Genomic DNA, 10,061 nt, shown 5'->3' with positions numbered 1-10,061 from the left:
TCGGGTCGTGACAAAAGTGGTATCAGAGCAGTTCCGTCCTAGGGTGTGTCTATGAGCCGTGTCTAGCAGAGTCTCATTTATGGGTGTGAAGCGCGCCATACTTATAAACAAGAACCTGCGGGGAATTTAGGAAACATGACCATTCTTCTTCTTGTCAGATCGTGCCATAGAGCCATGTTATAAGATTTTTCCTCCCTAATAGTGCGTTATGATTTCAGTGACGCCGCCAAAGAGAAAAGCTACAGCCGCCCAGAGGGGCAAGGCTATGACATAAAGGCGAATGGAAAGGGAGCCTCCAACAAATATAGAAGAAGGTAAATCACATAATGAGGCTCCATCCAATACCTCTCCCACTCTGCCTAATGCGGAGGAGCAAGAGGGGGCTTCAGTTCCAGCTCCAATGCCTCCAGTTCCTTCAACGGCTGTTTCGGGTAAACAAATGATCAAAGATATTCAGTTACTGATGTAGTTAGTTGCCACTCAGGCACAGCGGCAGAGTACAAGTTCTTGTGACAGGGCGACTAGTACTCGAGCCCAGGATTTTATGAGTTTAAATCCTCCGAAAATTTTCGGGTCAAAGCCGGATGAAGACCCGGAAGGGTTTTTTGATGAGATGTTGAGAACATTAAAAATTATTCATGCCTTTGATACTGAATCTGTGGAGTTGGCATCCTATAGACTCCGGGATGTGGCGGTTCTTTGGTATAATAACTAGATATCTTCGAGGAAGGAAAATACACCTCCCCTAGTTTGGCAAGAATTTGTGGATGCTTTCCTTCGTCAGTATTTGCCACCCGAGGTCCGTCGAGCTAGAGCGGATAGATTCTTAAATTTGAAGCAGGGGAATATGAGTGCTCGGGAGTATAGCCTTCACTTTAATTCATTGGATGGATATGCTCCGACTATGGTGGCCGATATGGGAGATAGGGTGCATAGGTTTGTGAGTGGCTTAGGGCCACATTTATTGAAAGATTGTCTGACAGCCTCGTTGCAAGAAGGGATGGATATTTTCCGTATTCAGGCCCATGCCCAGAATCTAGAAGAGCAGCAACATCCGCAAAGGGGTGAGCGCGATATTGATAGAGGGCAGAGCAAGAGGGCCAGATCTATGGGTGCCGGTAGCGACTATAGAGGGGGACCGAGGCAGTCATATTCTAGGCATTCAGGCAAATCGGCAACTAGTGCACCCCCTCGGTTTGCAGGCAGGAGATTTGATCGCTCCATTCATTCAGGACAGGGTCAGAGCTCGAGATCTTCGGGTTCCCAGTTTGGGGTGATTATAGATAGAGGAGACCACCGGTTCTGTGACGTAGTTAGTGCAAAAAGTTACATTCGGGCCCATGTCGCCAAAGTTCAGATGCTTGTTATGTTTGTGGACAGACTGGGCACTTGATGCATGGTTGTCCCTCGAGGTATGGTAGAGGTGGGGGTCAGCCCACAGGATCCGCAACTGGTTTTTCCTCATATGTGCGCCCGATAGTGCAGACTCCCCAGATTCCAGCAGGCTATGGAAGGGGCAGAGGGGGAGCGTCCAGTTCTATGCTTTAGCCGAACGTCTGGATCTTGAGTCCTCCCCAGATGTGGTTATAGGTATATTGACTATATTCTCTCATGATGTTTCTGTGTTGATTGATCCGGGTTCTACGCTGTCCTATATCACTCCATATATTGCTGATCATATTGGAGTGAAACTCGAGCCAATTAAACCTTTTGAGGTATCTATTCCGGTTGGTGATCCCGTAATAGCTAAACAAGTATACAAAAATTGTGTGGTGGTGGTATGTAATTGTCAGACTATTGCCGATTTAATTAAGCTGAAAATGTTAGATTTTGATGTGATTATGGGCATGGATTGGTTGGCCTCTTGTTATGCCAATGTCGATTGCCGAACGAAAGTAGTTCGATTCCAATTCCCAAGAGAACCCGTGCTTGAATGGAAAGGTAACACAGCATCTCCAAGGGGTAGGTTTATTTCCTATCTAAAGGCGAGGAAGATGATCGCCAAAGGATATATTTATCATCTAGTCCGAGTTCATAACACTGAAGCAAAGCCATCGACTTTTCAATCCGTCCTGGTAGTAAATGAATTTCCGGATGTGTTTCCAAATGAACTTCAAGGCCTTCCTCCGGAAAGAGAGATTGATTTCACTATTGATGTGTTACCGGATACTCAACCAATCTCTATCGCTCCCTACCGAATGGCTCCTGCAGAATGGAAAGAGCTAAAGGCACAACTGAAAGATTTGCTTGAGAAGGGGTTTATTAGGCCCAGTTCATCACTGTGGGAGCACTTGTAAGAAAGAAAGATGGTTCCCTACGGATGTGCATTGATTATAGGCAGCTGAATAAGGTGATGATTAAGAATAAATATCCTCTCCCAAGAATGGATGAATTGTTTGACCAATTACAGGGTGCAAAATGGTTTTCCAAAATAGATCTGAGGTCAGGTTATCATCAAGTGAGAGTTAGAGAAGAAGATATTCGCAAGACAGCTTTCCGAACAAGATATGACCACTATGAATTTCGAGTAATGTCATTTGGGTTGACTAATGCTCCGGCGGTGTTTATGAATTTGATGAATAATATATTCAGACCTCTTTTAGATCTGTTTGTAATTGTGTTTATTGATGATATTTTAGTAGACTCTCGGACAGAGGCCAAGCATGCAGACCATTTGCGTATTTTCCTTGGAATTCTTCGGACTCGAGAATTATATACAAAATTTTCAAAATGCGAGTTTTGGCTAAATTCTGTAACTTTTCTGGGCCATGTTATTTCATCTGATAGCAATCGAGTTGATACTAAGAAGATTGAGGCCATGAAGACTTGGCCAAGGCCCACAACACCTACAGAAGTTCGTAGTTTCCTGGGATTGGCAGGTTACTACAGAAGGTTCGTGGAAGGATTTTTCTCTATTTCAGCACCATTGACGAAGCTAACTCATAAATCAGCAAAATTTCAGTGGACTGATGCTTGTGCACGCAGTTTCCAGGAGTTAAATGATAGATTAACCTCAGCGCCAGTCCTGACACTCCCGGAAGGGCTAGATGGTTATGTTGTATATTGTGATGCCTCTACTGTTGGGTTAGGATGTGTGTTGATGCAGCACGGTAAAGTCATTGCCTATGCTTCAAGACAGTTGCGGAAACATGAGACGAACTATCCAACCCATGACCTTGAATTAGCTGCGGTCATTCATGCATTAAAAATGTGGAGACACTATTTGTACAGCGTACATGCTGATATTTACACAGATCACAAGAGCCTCTAATATATTTTCAAGCAGAAGAAGACGAATCTTCGGCAGAGGCGGTGGTTAGACTTACTGAAAGATTATGATATAAGCATTTTATATCATCCTGGGAAGGCGAATGTAGTAGCTAATGCACTTAGCCGCAAATCAATGCGAAGTCTATGTAAGGTTCATTTGGAGAAGAAAGAATTAATCCATGAGCTCCGCCAGCTAGCCAGCCTCCGGGTTCGTCTAATTGATTCAGGCAACACAGGAATTGGTATTCACAATCCAACTGTTTCATCCTTAGATGTGGAGGTGAAAGAGCGTCAATATGAACATCCTCAGTTGAGCCACTATAGAGATACCTTTCATGAGAAAGAGGAGTCGCCATTCGAAATTTCTACAGATGGAATTCTTAGATACCGAGACAGGCTATGTGTTCCGAATGTTGCTGAATTACGTCGCCGGATCCTAGAAGAAGCTCATTTCTCTCGGTATTCCATTCAACCAGGAGCGACAAAGATGTATCACGATCTTAACCTAATGTATCGGTAGGATGGAATGAAGAAGGACATAGCAGAATTTGTAGCTCATTGTCAAAATTGCCAACAAGTGAAAATCGAACATCAAAAACCAGGAGGATTTTTGCAGGCTATAGAGATTCCAACCTAGAAATGGGAAGTGATTAACATGGATTTCATTGTAGGGTTACCTCGTTTCCGAAGCAAGTATGACTCTGTATGGGTGATCATGGACAGACTCACAAAATCAACTCATTTTCTTCCAGTCAGAACCACGTACTCGGCAGAAGATTATGCAAGGTTGTATCTCAAAGAGATTATGCGACTTCATGGTGTCCCGATATCTATTATCACAAATCGATGAGCACAGTTTACGGCCAAATTCTGGAAGTCTTTCTAAGAAGGTTTAGGTACTCAGGAAAGGCTTAGCACAGCATTTCATCCACAAACTGATGGGAAAGCCGAACGCACTATCCAAACTCTGGAAGATATGTTACGGGCATGTGTGCTAGATTTCGATGGTAGTTGGGTTGACCACTTACCTCTCATTGAGTTCGCAAACAACAACATATATCATTTTAATATTCAAATGGCCCCGTATGAAGCTCTGTATGGAAGGAAGTGTAGACCCGCAATTGGGTGGTTTGAAGTAGGAGAGGTACAACTAATAGGCCATAAGTTGATTCAACAAGTGATCGAAAAGGTCAAGGTTATCTGAGATCGAATATTGACAGCCCTAAGTCGCCATAAATCTTATGCGGACAACCGTCGGCGAGACTTGAAATTCCAAGTTGATGATTGGGTATTCTTAAAGGTATCACCGATGAAAGGCATGATGAAATTTTGTAAGAAGGGAAAGTTAAGTCCTCGATACATTGGACCTTATAAGATTGTCTGCAAGGTGGGACAAGTAGCTTATGAACTGGACTTACCCTCAGAACTTGAATCAGTCAATCCAATTTTCCATGTATTAATGCTCCGTAAGTGTATCAGAGACCCTACCAGAATCATGCCGGTAAAGGATGTTCAAGTGACGAAAAGGTTAACTTATGAAGAGGTACCCATTGCCATACTAGATAGGCAAGTACGAAAACATAGAAATAAAGAGGTATCCTCAGTTAAGGTCTTGTGGCGGAACAATAATCGAGAGGAAATGACTTGGGAAGGGAAAGCAAATATGAAGTCTAAACTTATTTCAACCCTCGGGAGAGCTCCAAGATGAGACATCAATGTTATGACGTATATATGCTTTCTTTCATGCTTTTGGCTGTGTGTGGCCATAATTTCTTGTTACTGTGTTGTAGCCCTGTGAGGCAATATTATTATGAGCTGTTGTGACAGGACGGTAGCACCAGGTTACATCGGAAACACTGGCGAAATTTTTGCAGAATTCCCAAGAACTTAACATTCGAGGACGAATGTTTTTAAAGGGGGAAAGAATGTTACACCTCTCGCTTTCATGGTGGGGAGAACTTACGATTTTCTAGCCAAGCATGCCTTGAAATGGAAATTTATACCCGAGTATTGAGATGCTAAACATTTTACCCTGTGTATGGAGGTACTAGTGGGTATTCTAGGTATATTGCAGGATTAGAAGTCGAACGGATTGAACCGACGCAGGCTGAGCAGACTGAGGAGAATATGCAGACACCAGACATAATCGACTGACCATCAATCATGTCGACGAGCTGTCAATACGAACTGTCGTTATGTTCGGAGAATTCTGATCTGCAGAAACCGATCGACGAGACACATTGAAAGACCGTCGACACGTCGAAGGGTCATCGATCTCCGCCGTCGATATGGTTCTGTAGCTTTTGATCTGCAGAAACAGGTCGACGGAGCAAGTCGACGTGACCATCGACCCGCTCGTTGAACCGCTCATCTGGAACATTCTAGTTCTAGCTATAAATAGACGAGTTACACCCCAAAATATCAGATTTCATTCTCTCTCCAAGTGTTGAAGGTTCTAGAAAAATTCCCTCATTATATCATTACATATCCAAGGGAAATCAAGGAGTACACACCAAGAAATTGTTGAATAAAGGGTGAGGATACTCTCTAGGGTATGTGGAACTCATGGATCTTTTGGTGTTGGAGTAGGGTTTTCCCCAAGTGAAGAAATTTCATTCAAAGTCCATTCCTACATCCCCAAAGGTAAGCTTTATGTTTATTTCATGCTATTAAAAGTATTGAGAGGTTGAAAGACTTGGATTATAAAAAGGAGGAGAATATGGAAATAATAATATTCTTGAATCATGACTTAACTTGAATCATAGTTCTTGACATGTAAGGAGAATAATCTTACTATGAATGGTATTAAAGAGGTTGTAAAGGCATTGCATGGGGATGGCTACGGTATGGTGCCATAGTTAGGGTTATAAAAGGGTTTGGTAGGGAATGTTGAGAAATTAATAATGTCTAGCTTGATGAAGTTAGTGATTGAGATATTGTGGGTGTTGTTATTAATGTTAGGAATCGTTTGTTATGTGAAGGAAGTCATCAAAATAAAGGAGATGTTATCCAATTTTCGTTAGCTTTAGCCTAAGCTTAAGCATGTCTTCGATTATCTAATTTTAGTACGAACTTCCTTGAAGGTAGAAACGTGAATATTGGAGAGAAGCATTCAAGTGATTCAGTAGCTAAATGAAAAGGTATGTAAGGCTAGTCCCTTTCTCTTCCAAGGCATCATTTCTATGACATGACTCCCTTTGTCTCTCCATGACTTTCTTACATTCCGGGAAAATATAAGTCAATGTTATATAGGGCTTCTTAAGAGATAAAAGAATAAGAGATATATTACAAATGCGGTAATGGTAATGATGAACCTAAGTCTAGAGATTCTAAGGCCTATGATACAATATTCTCACAATGTTCATGCTATGAATATGATATGATATTTTACGAGGCTAATGATCATTATATGATTCCTTGATGTATTCATTATTGCTAAACCCATCTTATAATGTTAGTTCTTTCAAGGTGAGGTATGATGATTACGGTTACTCCATAATGGAATCGGGGGTTCTCGACCTTACGTTACCCCGATATGGTTATAGATTACCTTCGAATTCTAATGCATGCTTTATGATAAGTTTATGATAAGTATGTGATGATGATGATTACACCGTGCCTAGATGGCCGGACAAGTCACCGCAAACGCGAGCTGCATACGATTCCATTGTGCCTAGATGGTCGGACGTGTCACCGCTAATACGGGCTGCTTATCATTACACCGTGCCTAGAGGGCCGGACATGACACCACTAGTGGGCGGCGTATGATGGTTACCCAGACGCGGGTTAACGACGATGGTACATATGATATGTTTATTTATGTGAGATGTATAACATGTGTTTACTTTTAAAGGTTGATCAGGTTATATCCTCACCTCATTATGTCAGTATTATTCATGTCTTACATACTCAGTACAATGTTCATACTGACGTCCTTTCTGTTTATGGACGCTGTGTTCATGCCCACAGGTAGACAAGCAGACGGTGCGGATCCGTCAGAGCTCATCAGCAGATTCACAGGAGCTCTCCATTATTCTGGTGGTGCCACTTATGATCATATTATTTTGTGTCTATATTTTGGGCACGACGGGGTCCTGTCCCGTCCTTATGTCTAGTACTCTAGTAGAGTCTCGTAGATATATATGTGTAGGTAGTCGATGTCCCATGATGAGCACATTGTACTCTTATATATCATTTTTGCAGCCGTGAGGGCTTATGTATACATACTTGTGTTGCTTTGGAGATTATATACGTTCAGGTTGAGTATGATGATTAGCCTAATGTGAAGTGCTCGGTAGTCAGCTCCGGCTACCCATCATGGTCCCCTCTAGTCGTGTCATGACAAAAAATATCCTGGACAAAGGAAAGGGGATTCTTTCTAAGTACATCCCGATACTGGAGGAATCGGAAGAGGAGGAAATGGAATCGAACCCGCATGAGCCTACATGGCCATCAAAGAAGGGTGCTACCGCTGCACTTTCAAGCATAAAGAAGGAAGAAACCTCCACTGTGACATCAAGCCCTAAAGGAGCTTCTGCTACATTATTAAGCCCAAGGGAAGAATCCCCAGAGCAAATGGAGTATGCTCGGCTGGCTTCACCGAAATGGTGGGTTATTACTGTCAAAGCATTGGATTGCCCCTACCGAGTCTCGCCTCAACAAGTTACGAATGACGAGATGGTGATCAAATTCCAAAGTAAAGGAATAGTTAGTGTTTGCTTCGATAGGTTACCGCCTTTCCCTCCGGTTTTTACACACAAAAGATGTCCTTATAACTAGGATCAAGCAGGGCATACCCTCAATGAATGTTTAGGTTTCAAAAGACGACTCATCAGACTGATAGATGAGAAAAGCATCACCAAGATATAGGGTCCGCATTCGCTATTGGTCCATGACAATGTCATCCCGACTGAGGGGATCACTCGGAACACTCGTATTTGGCATTATGACTTCACAGTGTTCAAAGACTCTTACGTCAGCATCTTCTATTAATGGGTCAGCATTGGGAGGATTCGCCCCATCAGAACTAGAAGATCCCAAATTGATGGAATGAGTCACCGCAAAATGTGTATGTACCACTCTGGAGCTTTGGGGCATGACATAGAAGAAAGCAATGCGTTCAAATTTGAGTTGGAAAGTTTGGTTCACAAGGGAGCCCTCTGGTTGATGCTTCCTTCTCAACATTAGGATTTGGGAGCCTTAGAGCTAAGAAAGGGTTGAATGGATAAACAACCCATTTTGACCTAAAAAAAGGTCGCTTTTGGTAGTTTTAGGGGGATCCCATTTTTTGTATTTTAACATAGATTTGTCCCCCTCTTTTTATTTTGTGTAAACGGAACTGTGCCGACCTGATGTCCCAAGGAGGGATGCGCAGAAAGCCTATATTAGGCCTGGTCACGGGTAGGTTTAGGGCTAGTCGGATGTAAACCGAACCGAACTACGGAAGGGACTGATTTCTAGCGGATGGATACATAGGCAGTCTACGTAAGATTCGGTCCGTATATTTTTTAAATATTATATCCCATAACTCAAACATAGCCCAAGTACCTTCAAACCCGGTACAAGAAATCAATTGAGCACTTGAATCAAACATATGATCTTTCTGTGTTAAGTGTTTTAAGCTGCCGTTTGTATGTGATATCTTGCTTTTCTTCCCTTTGTTTTGACGAAACTAACTTTGTTCGCCTTTGAGTTATTCTTTTCTTATAGAAAGAGAAGTTGATCCATGTTCATACTGGCTTACTTCACGAGGTCTAAAGCTGCAATATTATCCTTATCCCTACAAGACAAAGGCAAAGAGAAAATGACTGGTACTTCAGAAAACGAAACTACCCCTACTAATATCATCCTCAGGGAATCACCTCTGCAAGAGTTGCCTGAGTCATCACCTACTGAAGACGTCATGAAAATGATGTTTGAAACGATCGCCCATCTTCAAGATAAAGTGGCACAAAACAAAGTTGCTAATGCTGCCCGAGAGGCCCCTACCGAGGAAAGAAGGCCTCAACCATTTTTCTATCCCTGAACTCACCATCACCAGATCACTTCCTTGCCAGGTATGTCATGACCACCGTGCCATTTACCTTGATTGATGGACATATTGGCACTTCAAGCCACACCCCACTGCCATTTAACACCAACCAAATTCCCAGAACCACCCATTCCATCCCCTCTTACCCTGCACCACAAAATACCCACCCTGGCATCACTATACAGCCAAGCATCACCCCATTACCAACTGACTAAAGCACCTCTATTACCAGAATTCACCCTGCCGTTTCCTTCCACACTCTTGTCACACCAGGCACTTTCTTGCTCGATCGAGAAATTGACCATTATGAACAAATGGAAAAAGCATGGAAGGCCGAACAGGAAACACAGGAGGAAAGGCTTAAGCGGAAGATGACCGCAATGTAGGAACGATCTATGAGGACTACCCTCACTGGCACGGGTCTAAGCTATGATGATTTGTGCATGCATCCCAATTTGGACTTGCCCAAAGGCTTCAAAGTACCCTGGTTCGAATTGTTTAACGGGACGAGTAACCCTAAAGCACATTTACGGGCTTACTGCGACTAGCTGGTCGGTGTCCGAGGCAATCAGGCACTTATTATGAGATTGTTCAGCCGGAGCTTGACAGGAGAGGCTTCAAAATAGTTCGCACCACAAGATATACGTCGTTAGGTTACATGGGAAACAAGGCGGCTGTTTTCATGGAAAGATTCCATTTTAATATGGAGACAGTACCGGATACGTATTATTTGGAGAAAGTGAAACAGAAATCCACCGAG

The sequence above is a fragment of the Lycium barbarum genome, chromosome 3 (genome assembly GCF_019175385.1).
Source record: "Lycium barbarum isolate Lr01 chromosome 3, ASM1917538v2, whole genome shotgun sequence".
Classification (NCBI taxonomy): Eukaryota; Viridiplantae; Streptophyta; class Magnoliopsida; order Solanales; family Solanaceae; genus Lycium; species Lycium barbarum.
The sequence above is the reverse complement of the archived record's forward strand: the minus strand, read 5'-3'. Positions refer to the sequence as shown.